This window comes from Ylistrum balloti, unplaced genomic scaffold (genome assembly GCF_031769215.1).
Source record: "Ylistrum balloti isolate Yb309-2 unplaced genomic scaffold, AGI_CSIRO_Ybal_v1 Utg370006, whole genome shotgun sequence".
Taxonomy (NCBI): domain Eukaryota; kingdom Metazoa; phylum Mollusca; class Bivalvia; order Pectinida; family Pectinidae; genus Ylistrum; species Ylistrum balloti.
The window spans coordinates 1,259,990-1,281,542 of NW_026782081.1; positions in this window are offsets into that span (position 1 = coordinate 1,259,990).

The following is a 21,553-nucleotide window of genomic DNA, read 5'->3' on the forward strand; positions in this document are numbered from 1 at the left end:
CACGCTATTGATATATTACCAAAATTAATAACAGATGACTAAAACAACAAATTTGATATTTGGCAAGCGATACTGTAGTTATCAGAACGCAGCTTAGCTTTATGGGCAATGTATGTACACAAAGTAATTATCTCGTTCATGTTGCAACACTGAACTATTGGAAAAATCTTCGTTGTTAACATAAAAGTATTGACACAATGTTGACTTCTGGATTTGGGATTTATATAGTCATAATGACTTCCTCTATCTCCTTCAGTCTATTTCATTGTTAATATTACAATATCCTTATAATTGTTCTCGAATATATATATACATAAATCATTTCGAAACACCTGATCTGATTATCCTTGACCTTTTTCAGGAATCTCAGAGTAAATATTTCTTTTCTTTAGTTCCAGTTCAAGTTCTGATTATAATTGTTTTGACATATGGGTATTTTCGTGTTGACCTTGCTATGTTGCATATGAAGATGTGCTCTTGTGATAAAAAAAAGTTTTTGGTCTTTACCCCATGATTCGGAAATCCGGATGTACAGTATAGTCATTTGTAAGTAGCAGGACAAGAATAGCGTGACAAATCAAGTAAGATGACAGCGTAATCAGTGTTTGTGTTTGGTAAATATAACATATTTTTATGTTTAATCAAAATATGTTCCCTTCAGATATCAAGGTAAGAAATAAATCCGACATAAATGAGATAATACTAAATATTTACATGTCCCTTTCTCATTGAATGGTTGTGTATACATCATTTGACTGAATTGCTATCATCAGTCTATCGACCGAAAGGATTATCGAGACATCTACATTTATACCACCGCTCTCGATCTAACTTTATAACATTGTAGTTGTTTTAAGTTTTTATGTAATTTAGATAATATTAGTGTCTTGAAAAATAACCAGACTGCCTCGAAAATTTGAAAATTCATTTGTCTGAACAGTTCATTGATCATATATATGTATTGTGAACTGTATCTATAGTTTGTGTACTGTATCTATGGTCTGTGTACTGCATATATTGTCTGCGTTCTGTATTTATAGTCTGTGTACTGTACATATAGGCTGTGAACTGTATCTTTATTTTGTGAACTGTATCTATACTTTGTGAGCTGTATCTATAGTCTGTGTACTGTATCTATAGTCAGTGTACTGTATCTATAGTCTGTGTACTGTATCTATAGACAGTGTACTGTATCTATAGTCTGTGTACTGTATCTATAGTCAGTGTACTGTATCTATAGTTTGTGTACTGTATCTATAGGCTGTGTACTGTAACTATAGGCTGGTAACGGTATCTATGGTCTGTGTATTGTATCTATAGTCTGTGTACTGTCTCTATAGTCTGTGTAATGTATCTATAGGCTGTGTACTGTATCTATGGTCTGTGTACTGTATCTATAGTCTGTGTACTGTATCTATAGGCTGTGTACTGTATCTATGGTCTGTGTACTGTTTGTATAGTCTGTGTACTGTATATATATTATGTGTACTGTATCTGTAGTCTGTGTCCTCTAGCTGTAGTCTGTGTACTGTATCCATAATCTGTGAACTGTATCTATAGTATGTGTTCTGTGTACTGTATATATGGTCTGTGTACTGTATCTATATTTTGTGTACTGTATCTATGGTCTGTGTACTGTATCTCTAGTCTGTGTACTGTATCTATAGTCTGTGTACTGTTTCTATAGTCTGTGTACTGTATCTATAGTCTGTGTACTGTATTTATAGTCTGTGTACTGTTTCTATAGTCTGTGTACTGTATCTATAGTCTGTGTACTGTATCTATAGTCTGTTTACTGTTTCTATAGTCTGTGTACTGTTTCTATAGTCTGTGTACTGTATCTATAGTCTGTGTACTGTATCTATAGTCTGTTTACTGTTTCTATAGTCTGTGTACTGTTTCTATAGTCTGTGTACTGTATCTATAGTCTGTGTACTGTATATATAGTCTGTTTACTGTTTCTATAGTCTGTGTACTGTATCTCTAGTCTGTGTACTGTATCTCTAGTCTGTGTACTGTATCTATAGTCTGTTTACTGTTTCTATAGTCTGTGTACTGTTTCTATAGTCTGTGTACTACTGTAACTACATTTTATTAACCATAAACTTCTTAACTTTAATACTGCATACTTGGAAGGTATTTATAGTCTGTGAGCCTGTACAATTTAGGATTCTAAGACCGCAAGTTCACATCTTCGGGGAAATAGGATGAAATTGAAATAGAAATATCCTAACGAGATCGTTGGTGTCGACATCCTTCACGTTAATCTTGACCCACTGTTAGTGAGGGGAGCAACCTTGGGGGAAGGGCTGTGTGAATATCCAGAATGCTACAGACAACTTGTTGTGATCTATCTATAATATCTAAACCCATCATTTATCGTTCGTTAGATTCACACCGTTTTTATTTCATGTTTATTGTCATCTTCCTTTTTTCAATGCCAACATAGTTCGTAAAATGTGCATAACTGAATCGCTCAACAATCGGATGTTCTCGGGCTTTTCCGTCAAGGTAAGAAAAACGCTTCTTCCTTGACTTGCCGAGGTCCTCTGTTTGTATTGATTTATCGATCTCGGTGCCTGGTATTTGTTTGTAGATATTTAGTTTGATAACTACAGAAGAATGCAGACTTTTGGGTCGAAGTATAAAGAGAATGTTTAACATTCATCTAGTTTCCTCTGACTGATTCCTACTTAAACAACTAATACAGTATTATTAATCAAAATACACAACAATCTTATCAACATGGGTGTGTTTGGCGTTAAAGTGTTCACAACATTATGGTGCATTTATGAACTGTATGATCCTTGCTTATATACCATAACACGGAAACACAGATGAAAGAAAATAACCAAGGGATCAAACCTGAACAAAGACAACTTAACTGACATTACTTTGGGGTGGTGATGTGGTCATCTCTGATTGTAATGGTTGTATTAGAATGAATACTGTTGGCGACAATCATACCATATGTAATCACATACGTTTTACCTTTCAGGTATAATCTGATGTTTTGCTTATTTGATGTATCAATATATTAGTTAGAAACGGGAGTAACAAGACTGTGTTTGAAATTCGCGACGGTATCCCCGTGTAGTACGGTTGTAAATATGAATACTGCAGGCTACCGGAAGCGGATATGTACAGTCTGTGAACCGTAATTAAAGCCTTTGAACACTGATGTTAATCCATGAACCGATTTATAATCTTTCAACTATAACCTCCATTACTACAAGACGGCAGATTTGGAATATATTTATGATCTGTTAACTGTATTTTTAGTCTTAGAACTGAATTGGAACCCTACAACAACTCACCAATTTATGAATGCTGAGTTTGTCAATAAGGGAGCTGATGCTCTAAACAATCAGTTCAAGCTAACATTCTACCATACGTACAAAGTAGAAACACCCCTGTCATTTCCTACAGTTACTCCAAGTCCATAGCATCCATACTTTTTCAACTACAAACGAACGCTGCAGCACCTGAATGTAGATGACCTAGGAACTATTCCTCCGTCAGCTTGTTCTTTTTCTACCTCTATTCAGTAACTGGTGATTTAAGCATTATTCAAAATGTTAAGCGATGAGCGCTCTTCATGAAGGGTCCTAAATATCATGAAACCCCGTTTGTTAATTGGAATGTGAATTTCAAGATATTTATGGATGTTGTTGAAGACTATGTCAGATAATTGGTTAAAAAAGACTATTCTGCGTTGTATTTACTTTCAGAGTGGGTAAAGTCCATTTGGCCCATTATTCGTAAAATAAGTTCCAGCTTGAAAACAAAAATTTAAAGAAAACACAGGTCAGCTTTTCTCTGTTCTGATGTTAAATCCACATTACAAGGTTTACATGACAAGCTTTTTATTGTTCATGCAAATGAGTCGTCCAATAACTAGATCCCTGTCTTATACTTGCTAAGGTCGTGCATATTCCACTTTATTTACAAGTATAAAATTAAATATATGTTATGTGTTCCTGTGAGCAAATGTCACATGAACAAGTCACTATCGAAATGTATTAGATACATGTGTGCTTGTGACGAACCCCTGTGCTTAGAGGTAAAGATGTCCGATTTTCAGAGAATTCATGATCAAAAGTCTGTCTCATTATCTAATCTGTTCATTAAATAGTAAAAAGAGTGCATTGACAGGCAAGGCTGGTACATTATACATCGCACATTATGTACACTTTACGACTCTGATTGCATCTGTTACAAACACAAGTACCTGTACCTGGGCATTAGATGCTGTAATGGTCAGTGTAATCCTTTCGTCTCTTCTAAACAGCTGACTTTTCATTTCTTGCTTGCTTATTTATATTTAAGGATTACTTACCTATACAGATTTTGTGTGTTACTGTCCTATAAATTACAAGTGAGATATTTTGAAGTATATCGTAAGGGAAATAACTCGTATAAAAGTACCATATGAAAGATACAATGTCTATGAAAACAGGGACATATCTATTAACTGCAACATACAGCTAGTTCGTTATTATTCAGTGATAAATTCAACATCATTATAAATAAAGACCAAATGCTGGTTTTTTTTTTTTAAATATAGTTTCTATAGACAATTAATCGTTTCATAGTATTTTTGAATGTTATATTCGTGATGATGTCATGTATTTGTTGATAAGGTGAAACCTGTAAACAAATGAAAATATCATTTTTTTCTATATTAAGTAGGCCAATGCAATCTGATGTCCCCTAAACGTCGAAATCATTAAATTGTTTTGTGTCGTTTCACTAAGAATATCACAAATTATCATTTAAGATAGATGTATTATATCCCTTGGTCCATGTTGTGTCTAGCTAACTTAAGCCTAAAAGCATGGATCCCATATGATACCGATCGTTGATCCAATCAGCGGTAATAAATCAAGCGAAGTTTCTTCGATTAAGAGATCTGTGAATACTGGTTACCTTTGACTTGCGATACTTTATTAGACTTTGGAAGACTCGTATCTTTCACGCTTACGTATACACTGTCTTGTAGTTGTTTTTGATAAACAACTGCACTTACCATGTATTTGACAAGTAGGAAAATCTAACTTTGGAGTACCATGTTTATCTCTTTTCTCACTTAGATAAGATAATACCACGGAAATCCCACTTGAGTTTATGAGAAAATCAGTCTCTATCTACAGCTCAAATTTGCGACGTCATAATGCAGAATGACAGATTATGCGGTTCACCAGATCCAATCTACGCGCTGAAACAAAAGAAAGGTAGATATTATATACGTCTCTATCATGATATATTCCGGAACTCAATAACCGTTGTTTAATTAGAATTTGCAATTGGATGCGGATAATCCAAAACATTTATGTAACATACTGTTTTACTATGTATATCAAATATATGCCTGCTGGACGTTATCAGAGCAATATGGCGACGTTATTGTTTGTATAGTGTTTATATATCAACATGATATGCACAACATTAATTCGCCATATCCTTTGTGCACTAGAGAGTAATATATATTATATATATATATATATATATATATATATATCATAAGCAAACAATATTCTAAATTCAACAAACGACATGTGTTATGTGGTTTATTTTTTAGAATGTTCTGGTTAAGGATGATTGTGACCGTGGCAATGGTTATACAACCCTCTGGTATCAGTTCTGAACCACATGTTAGTGAGTATCATTTTCTTTCAATACTATCTACATAATACTTCTTATCCTTCGACAAGACACTTAAACATGTATTAATATCAGAACCAGTTGTTTAATTGGGTAGTTGCCGGTTACTGCAAGGACGCCAGATTGAAAGTGAACTAATTTGCAATGCACCCGCTCTCAAATATGAAAGATAGTGTCCTTTTTTCATTTTATATGTGGATGAATATAGTGGTGGTGTCATAAACTGATTGAACTGATAGTGGATGAAACGTTATGCGGAAGATAGAACCAAGAAAAGCTCCATTTTTACCTCAGAGCACGGAGTATTATGGAACGCCACGGTCAGATCTTGCGTATCTCTCAACCATTTCGAGAAACATTTAGTCGCTCCACATAAAAATATTCCTATAAATTATTGAAAGTGATTTGATGAATATTTTGTTTTCAGACCTAACGTCCCAATCAGGACGATGTGTTCGTGTCGGACAACGACTTGTCCTTAATTGTTCCTTACAAGGGAACACAAGCAATTTTAGCCAGCTATACATCAAGAAAGGGACAACACGTGTACGCAGCTCAAAACGATTTCTAGTAAGGGAAACAAAGGCGGAATCAAGTCTTATCATACCAGAGACAACATTTGATGATCAAGGTACATATATCTGCTGTAAAGATCTGTGTTCCAGCCAAGGTGAATTCGACAGTGGCATGTTTGAAGTCGGATGTGAGTAAAATATTCAGGAATCCATATATTGTAATATGAATTTAACTTTTAATACTTTAAGAAGTACGTACAATTTTGAACTATTTTTCAACTTTTTATGACAAAATACATTAATATTCTAATGAATCAATAGCTACATATGGTCGTCAGTATCTTTTCTAAGATCGGTTAAAGCATTTTCCTGCAGATTGTTTGGGCATCAATAAAACTTTACTGTTTCACTCTCTGTGATTTCCCAAGTTCGTAAATGCGTGCTTACATAGTAATATGTATACAAACATATTAAATACTTACAATTGCTCATTTCGAATCAGTCACTTGCCTCGATCGTAGTCAGGCAGGACTATATTTCTATTATCTTATATCCGTTTTCCCTATATTTAGATATTGATCTCATTGCAAAGTAAAACAATGGAAACAACAAAAAACGAGACATGGTTTCTATATATAGTACATGTATCAGAGCTAATAGACCTGGCTTATTGAGTCCTTATGTTAGACCGTAGCGACTAATATTTCTTTACGGTTATTTTAATTTTAAGCACATTATATATATTGGTATGTACAAAAAGTACTTTTATGTTGAACAGGAATAATTATAACGGTGTTTCATTATTTCATAGACATACCTCACGACCCGTTGTACTTTCATTGTATCATCAGCCATGTTGTCATCTGTTACTTCACAACGCACGATTCGTGTGTGGATTGGACACTTCAATATCATCTGTCTGGGGAGAGTGACGTTTATTTTCGGTAATGTAGTGTGCAATCATTGTTCTTTCATATAAACCTGAATGAAATACATGCACATATTGATAACTAATATTAAAAATAACAGCAACAGTGTAATAGGTGATTTCATTGCCCCCGCCGGTCGCCATAATGATAATTGTTGTTTGCAAATAATGATATTCTTTCAAACTGATAACGTTTTCCTATCAAAGGTAGGTACTAAGTAATCATTTTAAGGGGATCTGGTGAACATATAGTGATCACATTATTAGAAAACTAGAAAATCAGACCATGACTTATTGATCGTTTCCTTACAATCAATTTGTTGCATAGCTAAATTAACTTATACAAAATAGTTATAGCGAATTTTACATTTGTATTTTACAGCAATAATTGCTCGATTAATATACCAAAATCTGCACGGTGTGTCGATTTCAATGACAATGATCACAGTTATAGAAATGTAAGTAGCACCTGTTTGTCTTAGTTTAGAAGACTCTATTCTGTTAAAATATAAGAAAATCGGTCTATTATAAGATGTTTTAGGAAAGATGTGTCTATTTTGGTTTCTGTGATGGCTTGTAAATATGCGTTCCATACCTGTACATATGAACATACTATTGTTATTCATAGTTATGGAGAACCTGCAGTGTTAAAAGCAATGACGATGTCAAAACAACATGTCCATTGACAAATGCAGTGAGAGATGCGACATACAGGATACATGTTGAGGGAAGAGGTCCATTTGGAATGTCCTCGTTTGAATACAATATCACCACAAACATTACCATAGGTAGGTACATCGTTTGAAGGCAATCTTATCCATGTTAAATTGAACTTAAACAGTGTTATTCATACCAAAAGCATAGACATGCTTATATTAATCTCATTCATTGTATACGTGTAATTGCAAGATGATGGAAACGGAAAAATTGGTTTCATTATGGAATTTTTTTTTTTTTTTTTCATTTATTTTAATGTTTTTTTTTTATTTCAACCTTTGGAATAAAAATGAAAACACATTGAGACTTTATTCTTGAATAAGTCTTACGTGTAAGTACTGCGAATGATATCCTGAGTGCGTTTGGTTGGTGATACGATTAATGTTGGAGGTTTGAAAGCATTTTAGATAATATAAAAAAACATTTTGTCAAATTTGATATGTAGCTTCAGAAGTTCGTTTTGTATATGAATTTTCCTTTTTCATCTACATCAGCGTTCCTTCTCTTCTGTCTTCTTTCAGAGAGATTAGGATCATTAAGAGGCTTCAGAGTTCAATCGACTACATCTAGAACTGCTACACTAAACTGGGATTTCCCAAATAATTCCTCATACTTCAACGATGGAATATCTTGTAATATCACCTCCATGAATGGAAATACAACACAGCGCGAGACAAAGGTGCATAAAGCTTAAAAGTGAAGCACGGCATCTAATGTTCATAATATTGCTAAATAATTACATTGCTTTTCATTAAAAAGCTTTGTCGGTTAATCACAAGACTGTACTTGAATGTATACAAATACTGAAGAAAGATTTATCGGTTAGTAACAAGACTGTCCTTGAATGTATACAAATACTGAAGAAAGGTTTGTCGGTTAGTCACAAGACTACTTAATGTATACAAACACTGGAAAAAAGTTTGTCGGTTAGTCACAAGATTGCACTTGAATGTATACAAATACTGAAGAAAGGTTTGTCGGTTAGTCACAAGATTGTACTTGAATGTATACAAATACTGGAAAAAAGTTTGTCGGTTAGTCACAAGACTACTTAATGTATACAAACACTGGAAAAAAGTTTGTCGGTTAGTCACAAGATTGCACTTGAATGTATACAAATACTGAGAGGAGTTTGTCGGTTGGTCACAAGATTGTACTTCAATGTATACAAATACTGAAAAAAATTTGACGGTTAGTCACAAGATTGTACTTGAATGAATACAAATACTGAAAAATGTTTGCAGCATCAATGATGCGTTTGATATCCTTTAGCAACAGATACTTTTATTGCACTGTTGTGTTATTAATATGTTAAACGTTTAATGAATGAAATGTGTTTACATGTCAGACATGATAAGCTGTCATTTGTTTTTACTTCCTCAGCTCTGGAAAAAGGGTAAAGTTGTGCAGTATATTCTTCAAAACTTGAGGCCTTACAGAAACTACTCGATACGTGTTCAGTGTCGCTTTAGTGCGAGCAAATATTGGTCCAGAAGTAATGACGTGACGTGTACAACAAAGCAGGATGGTAATATCGAAAATATTGGGAATTATGTTGATGTGCAACTACGCAAGATATCCGTAATATCATAATGCAATAACTTCAGCGATGATTGATAAAATAACTTTGCCCTCCTCTTCCTATATTTGCTAGACTCTAAACCATTTTTGTTGTTCACCATCTTATTTGTTGTCATAATTATTGCATAGTTTTTATCATCAGTTCCAATGTACGGACCCGAAGCTACTTCAACTTCGTACTCAATATACCAGAGCCCAAATAAAACGCTAACAGTGGCAATGTATGTGAAAGTAAGTTCAGCCGTACTTGCAATGAAACGTGCAAAATAATAAGAATAAATTAAATGTTTACTCTATACTGTTTTCTATATGTTTCGCATATCGATAGATATCTTACATTGTAATACTTCTTATGTATTACCTATTATTTAGTATGACAGATTGTATCTAGTCTTGCCTGACAACATTTGCAAACATATATTCGCTAAAATTCTTACATGCGGAAGTGATTTATCATATATATTATGAATGTATCCATTGAAAAAACAAAAGAAACAAAAACAACACCCCTGTCACTCCCCCCTCCAGCAAAACAAATGTATAATTTATAAAAAAAAGAAATATAGTAATGTATTGTCATTTTAACACCGAAATGTTACACGTACAGGATTCAATAAGCAGTGTATGACCTTTTCCAGCCTCCTGACATGGATACAATCAATGGTGTGCTGGAAGGATATGAACTCCAATTATTTTCATCAATGAACGTAAGCACGCCCCTTCTCACAAAGAGGTATGCCGTGTTATCCACTCTAATCTTGGAAAATATACCAGCAGACAAAGGGGCCATTCATGCAGATATATCATCACTGACTGTCATTGGGAGGTCTCGCCACAGTCTTCGAATAAACATCAGCACAGATGAAACCACAAATACAGGTACAAAGACAATAGGTAAGCATAAATCACATTACATTCACTGTCTGCAATGATTAACATCAGAGCCAAATTGTAAAGAAAATAATCTAATTTTCACTAGAATCGTTATGTACGTAAAACAATAAACAAATTAATTGATAGATAAGAACATATAAAATAATGCAGTTTCAAATGAGTAATTGAAAATGGATGTTGAATAATGCAATATGTTAAGAAAAACATTATTCAAATGGCAAATTATCATGGAAGTGATTTAAAATATCAAAGTATCAGAGTAATATTTTGGGTCTTCACATCTATCTCGAGCAGTATTGATATTGGTTTTTGATTCAAAATAAAAGCGATTTTCATCTGAAAAGTACGAATAGGCACCATATTGATATGTTCATAGCGAAAACCTATGATGTGAAATTGGACAGTGTTTATAACGTAGGTTTCATGCAGGTTTATCAACGATAATTTCTTTGATAATCAGATGTAAATTGATGTTTTGATCTTATAGAAATGCATGATCATTATTTTTTGGGTTACATATATTTACCTCATGTAGCGTTTTCCATCAAAACCATATTTGAAATAGGATATCAGTATACCAGATCCAGGCAACTTAAAATGACGTTGAAATGCAGGATCAACCTTACATTTGAATATTAAGATGATTTCTACATAAACATCAATAGTTTTTAGGAACACGGGTACCAATAAATCATACACAATAAATATATCTTTAACCTTGATAGTGTCTCCTATTTACATTCACTTGACAATGCAACACTATATGATCATGGACATTAATATTCTGGTACAGGAATACCGTCGGGGATTAGTTATAAAGGTCTTAAATGAAAATGGATATACATTGAATATCAACACATGGTCTGAATTAAGATAGATATATTGCTTACTACTGCAGATGCTTTCCATGTCGAAGTTGTATCTGTGAATGAGTACCCAGACCATAGTCATTTTCTAGTTGGAATCAAGCACAGCACTCTTATTCCGCCTGTCGAAAGAACTGTAACATACATTTACCACTGGTGTCAGGAAAACACCATCGACTATGATTGCAAAGACAGAAAAGTTGTCAAGTGCGCAGTAAGTTAAGTTTGGAATCAAATCGGTAAATTATCTACTTAGAAATATTGTTTTCTTGAAATAGAATATCACTTCTCAGTATCTGTCGACAAATGTTGATTACAATTTGCTGATTATATATCATTGTACCTGAAGCTGAATTGTTATTATTTTGCTATGGTTTTATTGAACTTGAGTTGTGATTAAGATTATCTACATCTGATGGTATTTTCCTGTTGTTGCCATGACATGATAATGTAATAAACACCTAAAACCTTACCAAAGTGTCCAAAGAGCTTGCAAATAAACATATAGCAGAAATGTAAGTTTATATAAATATGTTTATTCTTTTGTCAACAGGACAACTATGATTTTGTATATTCAAACCAAACGCAAAGAACCATTATACTGAATAAACTATCTCCAATGAATTATTCATGGGTATTCGGAGCCTCCATTGCGTCATCAACAGCAGGAGAAGGCATACAATGGGAGAAGTGTACGTTGCCTTACGGTAATAATCTGTATATATATCTTTTGCCATAGATACGGTCGTCATAGTATATTCCGAGATACATTACCAATCACTAACAGTTTTGGTAAGACACAATGCACCAACAACTTATTATGTGCTAATCGCACAAATGTACGGTACAGTATTTAAAGTTTCTGCGATTTGATAAAAATTGCTGATTAATCATGACTAAGAAGCGACCATAGGCATATCAAATATCGATTTGTGATTATAATGGTTATTTCTTATTTGGCAGTTATCAAAATACAACCGTATCTTGCATTATTTAGTGGTGTACACCGGTAGAGAAAAAATATCGGTATATGGATGTATACTTGTCAACCTCATACCGGTCAGGTCTCCCGTGCAACTATCATGGTATTTTAAATTTACCTGAGTATATAATGTTCCATTAAAAAGTGATAGGAAAAATATAACTGTACACTAGAAATCGTAATGAAATTACCTTTCTGGCAGTACAATTTTTAAAGGTTGATTGCCTAGACTTATGAGACATATAACCAAAGTTTACATAATCAACATAGACTGGTCACGCGTAGTACGTTGTTAACAAAACACACTTAATTACTAGTGTATAAAGCGATTCCTTCTGTTTCTGATAGATCTATATGTGTTTGACCGAAGAATTTAAGATTAGTTAGAAAATATACCTAGCACTCAGCGTATTTAGAAAAAGAATAACCTCTATCCCACATTTATTTGTAAGTCATTCCTAAATTTGTATTAACCAAGATAGAATCGCATGGCGTGCTCACAGATGTGCGATCACGAATTTCATTTCTTTTCATGCATACATAGTGCATACATGTTTGTGGTATACTGATACTATTCTGATATTCATAATTTATTTTGTTTATTGATATGTATTCTTTTCTACTTATATATAATACAATGTACGTACAACACTGTCTCGGTCAGATGTGATGCTTTGCGTTGTTGTATGTGTGTACAGTATACTATCGCAGTTAGTCTTTATCACATTAATACTTATATATCAATACATACTTATGTAGCTTCACACTTATCACCTTTAGGAATATCATGATATGTTAACTTTCTATGACAGGATGGAGTAATAATTCGACAACAAATTCCATTGATATAATTGGTAAGTTTTCGTTAAGATTTTACCTCATGTAGTGAAGCACTGGTGATGTCTTAAATAATGTAATTCATACTAATTTAGAATCCAATGTTTTTATCCGAAATAAAAGCTAATGGCCCTTTAAATGATATATTAATAACTACAAGACTAAATAAATACTAATTTGCACGTCACATAATATGGTTATTCAAACAAGATCCTAAAATGGTAAAGCTTTGTTGTGTACACATTTCAGATCGTCAACTAGCGCTACTGGCACTTCCGTTGTGTATTCTAATACCAATGGGGATATTTTACATATGGTAAGATTTTGGGAATAACAGAACTTTCAATATATATTTTAAATTAAAAATATGTATTTGTGTGAATATTTTTTTGTTTTCACCTGCTTATGTTAACGTATCATTAATGCTACGTGTAACATCCGTATTCAATTAATTTTTTAATGCTTATTCATAAATGCTTATTTATGCCGTCTTAATTGATACAGGAGACGATATCGTCACGGATGTACTGCGTATGACATCGATCTCCCGGAAATTGATCGAGTAAGTCTTCATTTAAGATATATGAAGTCATCATTTTGTGAAAAAGACTGGAACATCATCTAGCTAAAATTACATTTTTGTATTTATTCACTACGTTCTAAAATTCATTTTGATGCCATTATAAACATCGAAGCCAATGTTTTAAAATGACGGCGCATTCCATCATCCCACATCTGGTAGTAAAAATATGGTGATTCATCAGTAAAAGACAAATTTTAATTACATATCTAATGTCAATAACAGTTACACGTATAGTCACCAGCCTGATGTTATCTGGCCATTTGGCCCTATACATGCAACGCCTACAAAAATGATAATACCCCATGATATCCCATTTATTAATTCAGCTCACCGATCAAATGCACAGTCATTTGTCACTCTTTGGGTCAGTAAACTTCATTATAGGTGTCATTTTGTATACTTTGGTATATCATTGTTTACATAATTAAGTTTGGTGTAACAAAAAATAAATGCTAGCATCCGTTTTCTTTACAGGAGTGTCCCGATGTACTAGACGACAAGTTGAAAGTCGAAAACGAGGATAATGAGGAAGAAAAAAATCCTGAGTATTGCCGTCTTCATTCTGTAGGAATCGCCCAGTCCAAGGAAGGCAATGATATGTCGTCTGACCAAGAAATGCATCATCTTGTTGGCTTTCAAAAGAACATTAATAACGTGAAGGAAGAGGTAGTAATCATACATATAATAAATTTAAGTGACTTTATTAAACATTATTAAACTGAATTCACATTAACTGAAAAAAAAAGACAGAAAATGATATTTAACATGTTTAGATTTCTTCTAAAAAGAAATGTTAAAAAAACAATCATTGTTTGATTTACAGATTACATCCTTTGGCAATGACGACATCGAAAGTGATACAGAAGAAAGGGGAGTCACCAGTTCAGTAGACCAAACATTTAAATTTAATGACTGTCGTGTGTTTGGACAGAGACAAGAGGGGAAAAGACATTATTTATCGAACTATGTACAGAACATCCCAGGGGATGCAGCCCGGGCATCTGAGAACGTAACTTTTGACGAAACCACAGGGAATACCAACTCATATGGTTGGCTGGCTGAGGTCAAATTTCCGGATATTAACACTGTAAGTGATAGGTTTCAACATGTATGTACACAAATCTTTTAATAAGTTATGTTGATGTCTTACTTAGCAAGCAATCGATGTATATGTGAATAACATCATGCACTTGTTAATGATCACTTGTAATCGATCATAGTATCTAGTAAAATGAACCCGATCTTGCTACATCTCATTGCGTATGTTCAGATTTTACTATTCCATTAACTGATTCAAATGTGGGATGGTTACAAAAAATAGCATAAATGAATAGATAAATAGGAATCATGTCAAAGTAATCATACTCATTACAACATGGAAGCACAATTTTTTTAAGTAACGGTGAATTTCATCATCACATATCTTATCGTAAAATAACATGTTCTTTATTAGTAAATAGAAAAGGAAACATTAAATTCCAATGACATATTTCATGTCAATAATACAATTACATATTTTTCATAGAGTCACCAGTCTATGGCTATCGAAATATTTGGTCCTTTACATACCAAGCTTACAAACCATGATACTCATGATATCATATTTATCAAATCAGTTCACCGATATAATGCAAGGTATATTTTTCATTTTTGTCGTAAGTAAACAAGGTTGTAGGTATTATTTTGTATACCATTGTACATTATTTAGTTTGCTGTATCAAAACAATGAATTTAACACCTCGTTCATATACAGGAATGTGCCGCATCCCATGCCACTCGTCTCTCCTTGATACCTATAACTCCGGATGATGAACCAGATGACAAGTTGAAAGTCGGAAACGAGGATAATGAGAGAGTAGGGAATCCTGAGTATAGCCGTCTCCGTTATGTAAGCAACAGCCAATCCGAGGAAGGTGATCGGACGTCGCCTGACCAAGAAATGCATCAACTTGTTAGTTTCCAAAAGAACATAAAAAACGAGAAGGAAGAGGTAGCTATCATATATATCATAAAATCAAGTGTTTATATTAGGCAAATGAGATTATTTTGAATTACAATAAATACATATACAAAACGTTAATTACTTGAAGTTGAATACGTTTAGCTATAATACTAAACTTTTTCATTAAAATGTTCAATGGAAATAAAATATATTTTACAACACAAATAGAAATATGTAAAATACTGAATTAACCAAAGCTGACAAAAAAGATAAAAATCATCTCTTACATGTTTATATTTCTTCTAAAAAGAAATGTTAAAAAAAACAATCATTGTTCGATTTACAGATTACATCCTGGGAAAATGATGGCTTTGAAACTGATGCAGAAGAAAGGGGAGTCACCAGTTCAGTAGACCAAACATTTGAATTTGATGACTGTCGTGTGTTTGGACAGAGACAAGAGGGGAAAAGACATTATTTATCGAACTATGTACAGAACATTCCAGGGGATGCAGCCCGGGCATTTGAGACTGTAACTTTTGACGAAACCACAGGGAATACCAACTCATATGGTTGGCTGACTGAGGTCAAATTTCCGGATATTAACACTGTAAGTGATAGGTTTCAACATGTATGACAAAAAATTAACAATTTTGTTTTTGTTTGTTGAAACCCTGTCTTGACCCTTTCAAGGACAGTAAACTTTGGTTTGAACAGGATATATCTTTAGCTAAATCATATACTTCTGAAATTGTAATAAAATTGAAAAGTAATAGAAATGTTGGGAAAATCATGACAATGAAGTTAAAAGTGACGAAGAAAGTAAAACAGTAAATTAATAAGATCACCATGTGTCTGAAAAAAATGCTCAAACAGCTCGATCTCGCACTGAATGCAGAGACGGAAAGAAGAATCAACATGTCATACTATGTGTTGTAAGTTTCCGGTGAGACACCCCAAGCTACAGGTACTGCTGGTTCTGACAAAAGAGCAGGCAAATCTTGTTTCCAGTATGGGTATCTGAAAACTTTGCAAGACTTGCACTTATGTTCTATAGTTCAAAGTCAATATTAAATTACATCAATTCTAATTTTAAAAAATCTTATCAACAATACGACGGCTTGCATAATAAGTGTTGCCTGATTAAGCCTTGCAAAACATTATAGTTTCACATGTTTTCTTACTGGCAAATTTATCAACCTGGTCTTCATGTTTAAAATGTATTGCCGATTATGTTTTATACAATATTATCGGTTTTTTATTTATATGAATTCAAACACGATATTTGAATAAACACAACCATACCTGTACAACTCATATGAACAAAATGGTTTCTTTTCGCTGGACAGTACGTAAGTGTTATATATATCACGTTTAATATTTTCAGGCTTTAGAAGTTGAATATGATATTCAACCGTTCTCAATGAAAATGCAAACAGGCGAGATGATCAGAAATACTGGATATAGTTGTCTAAATCAAAGCGACAGCACATGCTGTGAAGTAAATACGATGATATCTAATCAAGAGTTCGAAGACACGGACGAAGACAAGGATATCGCCGAGGGAAAGGTAACAATGATAAACAAGAAAATACCAGCGTGTCAACATAATCATAATAACTCAAATTCAATAAACCTAGGGGAAAATAGGAACAAAGAAAGGATAAACACGGAGACCACTGAAAACATTCAAGGAGAATAAGAATAGGTATTCCTCCGGAAGAATAAGCGTCTTCTGCTTCATGCCTCATATCGAACAAAGAAATATGATAATTCTTAAAGATGACACTTAAAACTTCCCCATAATTTACATCAACCTAAATCTTTGAAACCCTGTGTTACGAGTTTGTCTGTCAGTGGCGACTTCTTGCACGAAAATCGCAATGATTGTATCGGGCCCTTGAATATCGGATCAACAGCGATATCTAAACACCATAGGTTATAGATGCAAGATAATACCGACATGTCAAGAAAGATTTTATGGAATCCCTAAAAAAATAAAAGTCCAGGTATGTCGGAAGGTAATCGTCTTCTGTTTCATCGACGATAAATGCTATGCGAATATTCGTCAATCCAGCCAAGTAATGTCACAATCCCAAATAAGAACAAGTTAAGCAATATGCCCATGGCGCATGTATCGCTCCCTGATTTAGTTTGCTGAAATTAATTTAAGAAAAACACTTGTATCCGGTACCCCATAATATGTTTCCCTTCCTCCTAAAGGTGTTTGTACAAAACAAAGTTCTCTTCCAAAAGGATGTATTCAGTTCCGACAGAAGAAGGGTTTGCATAATTTGCCCTATTTTCACTATTGCGTTACGCTCCTCCCACAACGACGAACAGAGACCATTCATTAATACAAAACTGATTCCCCTTCACCTATGCATGCTTCAGACAAAATTTAGGGAAAATCATTACAAAATTGCTCTATTTCCCTTATTGCACCCTCTTTTTACGGAGACGATAAGAAACGATGTGTAAAATTGTGCTCTCCACTGCCAAACAATGGTAAAAATATCAACTAGCTGCTACATGCAGCTTTTGACTAATAGTTCCTGTGAAATTGTAATAAACACAGACGGATTATAATGATATCATTGATATTTGTATTTTGCACCAAGCTGAAATAGTTTGTAGCATACGAGGGCCTGGGCATATCGCTTAAACTTAAATATATAAATATTCATTAGTCGAGTTTCATCAATATCACTATATATTCACTTATTTTATTCTTTTTTATTTGAAGCCGAAATCATACACCACAGGCAACAACTATTGGCATTATTTTAAAACAGCAATATGCTTATCTTTAGGAAGACGGCATCTCCTTAGCCTGTACGCTTGACGAAATAGCAAATAAATTCGAAACTGAGAACGCAGAAACAAAGGTAGTCAAATATATCGAATATTGTTTGTATCTAGAAGATAATTCCGTTAACCGATTCTTTACCTCATTGTATTATCAATAAGTTTGCCAAACCGGCAAGGAAAATAGAAATGTTAAAGTAGGGATCATTACCTTTCACCTCCCATATTTAAAACATGACACATATTTTGTAATGAGAAAACTTATAGCTAATTAAGAAATAAAGACAGAAGAGAAGGGCTATGCTTTTTATTTCAAGTAATGCAAGTGTGTGTTGTAGATAACGTATTTGAAATAATAGTTTTTTCTCACTTTAATCCGATCTATAGACATCACCAAGAAAAACTGACGAAAACACGGGGAAACATGAAACCAAAGTGGACGGAAATGAAACAATTTGCATTTGTGAACTCTCAAAAGATCTTTCTGACTCGGAATTCTGCCAAGAAAAATATCCGAAGAAGAAAATGGTGATCAAAAGAAAGAATTCATCGAACTATGTGGCGTGTGTTCCAGGAGATACTGCTCAGTCTTCAGACCAGACAATTCATCGAAGAGAGCATCACGAGATCTATTTTTCTTACAAGCAAAGTTTCTGATAAATATGCATATGAATGTCTAATGTTGATAATTCAATACAAACATGTGAACAGCAAGATTAAAAATTAACTATTATGCATTTCATTGATGTGACAATAAACAATCATGACAATACAGATAGAATGGCACTATAATTCTCAGATTTATCTCTCACTACATGCACATTTAGTTTTCTGTCTGTGAAAAAAAAAGAGAAAAAATGTTGCTTAATGCGCTTTACTTGGATATGTGTGTTCACTTACAAAGTTTCTATGCAATATTGTCTCCAGTAGGAACTTTCGTTATTAAGGAGGAGTTATTTACCCGTTTTGAATATCATATGCCGGACTTGAAGAGACTCACATCTCGTTTATAAACCATGAGATTACGGGGCAAATGACTTAGTGTAGCTGAGGGAAATGTGTCTGAAAGACAACAAACCAAATCTTTCCCATTTTTTAACGGTAACAAATCAAAAAAAGTACCTTTCTGCAGTCAGACAGTAACGTTTAAATTATACTCCAAACCAAAGTAAAAGAAACACTTGATCGAACATTCTTCACTTTGTTGTTCTTCATTATTCGTGAATATATAGAGACCTATCCTGCTTAGATTGAGACAGATGAACAGTACAAGTAGTTTGATATTTGCCTTTGATGCTTGATTGTTAATAGATATGTCCCATTGACATGCCTTTTATCACCTTTAAGTCAAAAGAGTTCTTTATTGTGATAACCACTACTGAAGTACAAATAGTATATTTGAAATAATAAGACTGATAAATGAATAAGTATATGTAATTTAGGTTATATATTTAGAATTTAAAGTTTTTTTCCTGTACCTGCATCGAAGTGCATTTACATCGGAGTAACGCCACTAAGTAAAATATTCCGCCGATGTAACTTCACGTCGATGCAAGTGCAGAAAAATGTTAACAATAGTTATATTTTCATTTAATGATAACAGAGTTTTATAAACCAGAACAAGATAAATCACCTTATACACATATTACAGGTCACAGCTTCACTAGACGACTATAGTAGATTATACTGCGCAGTAAGAACGGTATTATCTTCGTATTATCATTTTCATAATTTTATCAGTATCCAACACCACTCTTCTACTACTTCGTATCACTTGTTGTTATTTATCAGTGCATGTGATGTAAGTGGCAATATTAAATTGAACTTTCGCCCTCGTTTCAAAAATATGTCTATAACATTGACACGTAACACCTACAGATCAACCGGATTTAATTTCACGGTGCCACAAAAAAGTAGTTGCTTTATGGAATGGTAAGTAATTCACTTTACTGATTTAAGTTTGTATCTCAATTAACCGGTACCGAAAAATGAAAATGTTTAGGACTATTTCAGAAAAGAAAAAATACTGACGCAAGCTTGATGTATTTTGAAAATAATTCATTTAACGAAATATTGAAATAAATACATTTCCATTTCGTTTAAACCATTGCAAGCCAGCAAGCGAACTTGTTTAGTTGCATTATATATATGTAATAAATCTTGACAGTTTGGAAACATTTGCTGATTTTGTGTATTTCATAAAATTAGTGACGTATATCGGGTATATTTTCAGATAAATGCGAGGAAATATATCATAATCAGAAATGACGTAGCATTGTGTGGGATAATATCAAATCATTCAGTAAGCGAAATAAGGAAAACCTATGTTAACTCAAAGATCATACAGCAATATGCAAAAACCTTGATTGTACAACAATAATACTATCAACAATTACATATTAACAATAAAAATAGGCGGTATTAACACTCAAGCTAAATCATGTCCGTGCTGCCTGACATTAGATTAAGTATGTACCACACCAAATACGCCGTAAGTGTAATGGTAGTAAGGCAAAGACATCACATACATTTTATTGGCGTGGTATTTATTTTGAATTAACATATCGCATCACAGTAATTATGTGAGGTTTAACCACGGATTAAAAAGGTCCTTCTAACGCACCTCCTCCTTTCCGAACCGTTTTCTTAAACAACATGTTTCAAGATAAAAAAAAAATAAATTCATCTGAACATTATATAATTCTTCAAACGCATTGTTCGGTGTATTATTAAGCCCATCTGTATATCTTAATTGCCATGATAAACCAGGATTTCCAGAACGTATGCTACTAACGATAACTTCTGTCCTTACATTATATCTTTGACCCTTTGAAATATCATTTGAAACAATTTTACCTAATTGGAGTTCTGATAAATTGTCCTTCGTATTGAATATTATAGAATTATGTACAGATATATTGTATAAGCAACTGATTTTCGTCCTTTTTTTCATTATTTAAGTACAAAAGCATACATTTCAAATTTTTGTGGAGCAATATGAATCATACTAAACTAACATAATATTATCCTACATTAATGTATGTACCAAATAAAGTTACAGATAAACGCTGGCGTTGTGTAATATGTGTTAGCAGTGAACGGTATCGGATATAACCCTTTGTATGTTTATCGATGGGTCAAGATTAAAGTTGAGTTTGACGGATAACGGTGTTACTTCCTGTAACCTTTGTAACGACAACATATCAATGCATGTATGCGATAACACAAAATCTGGG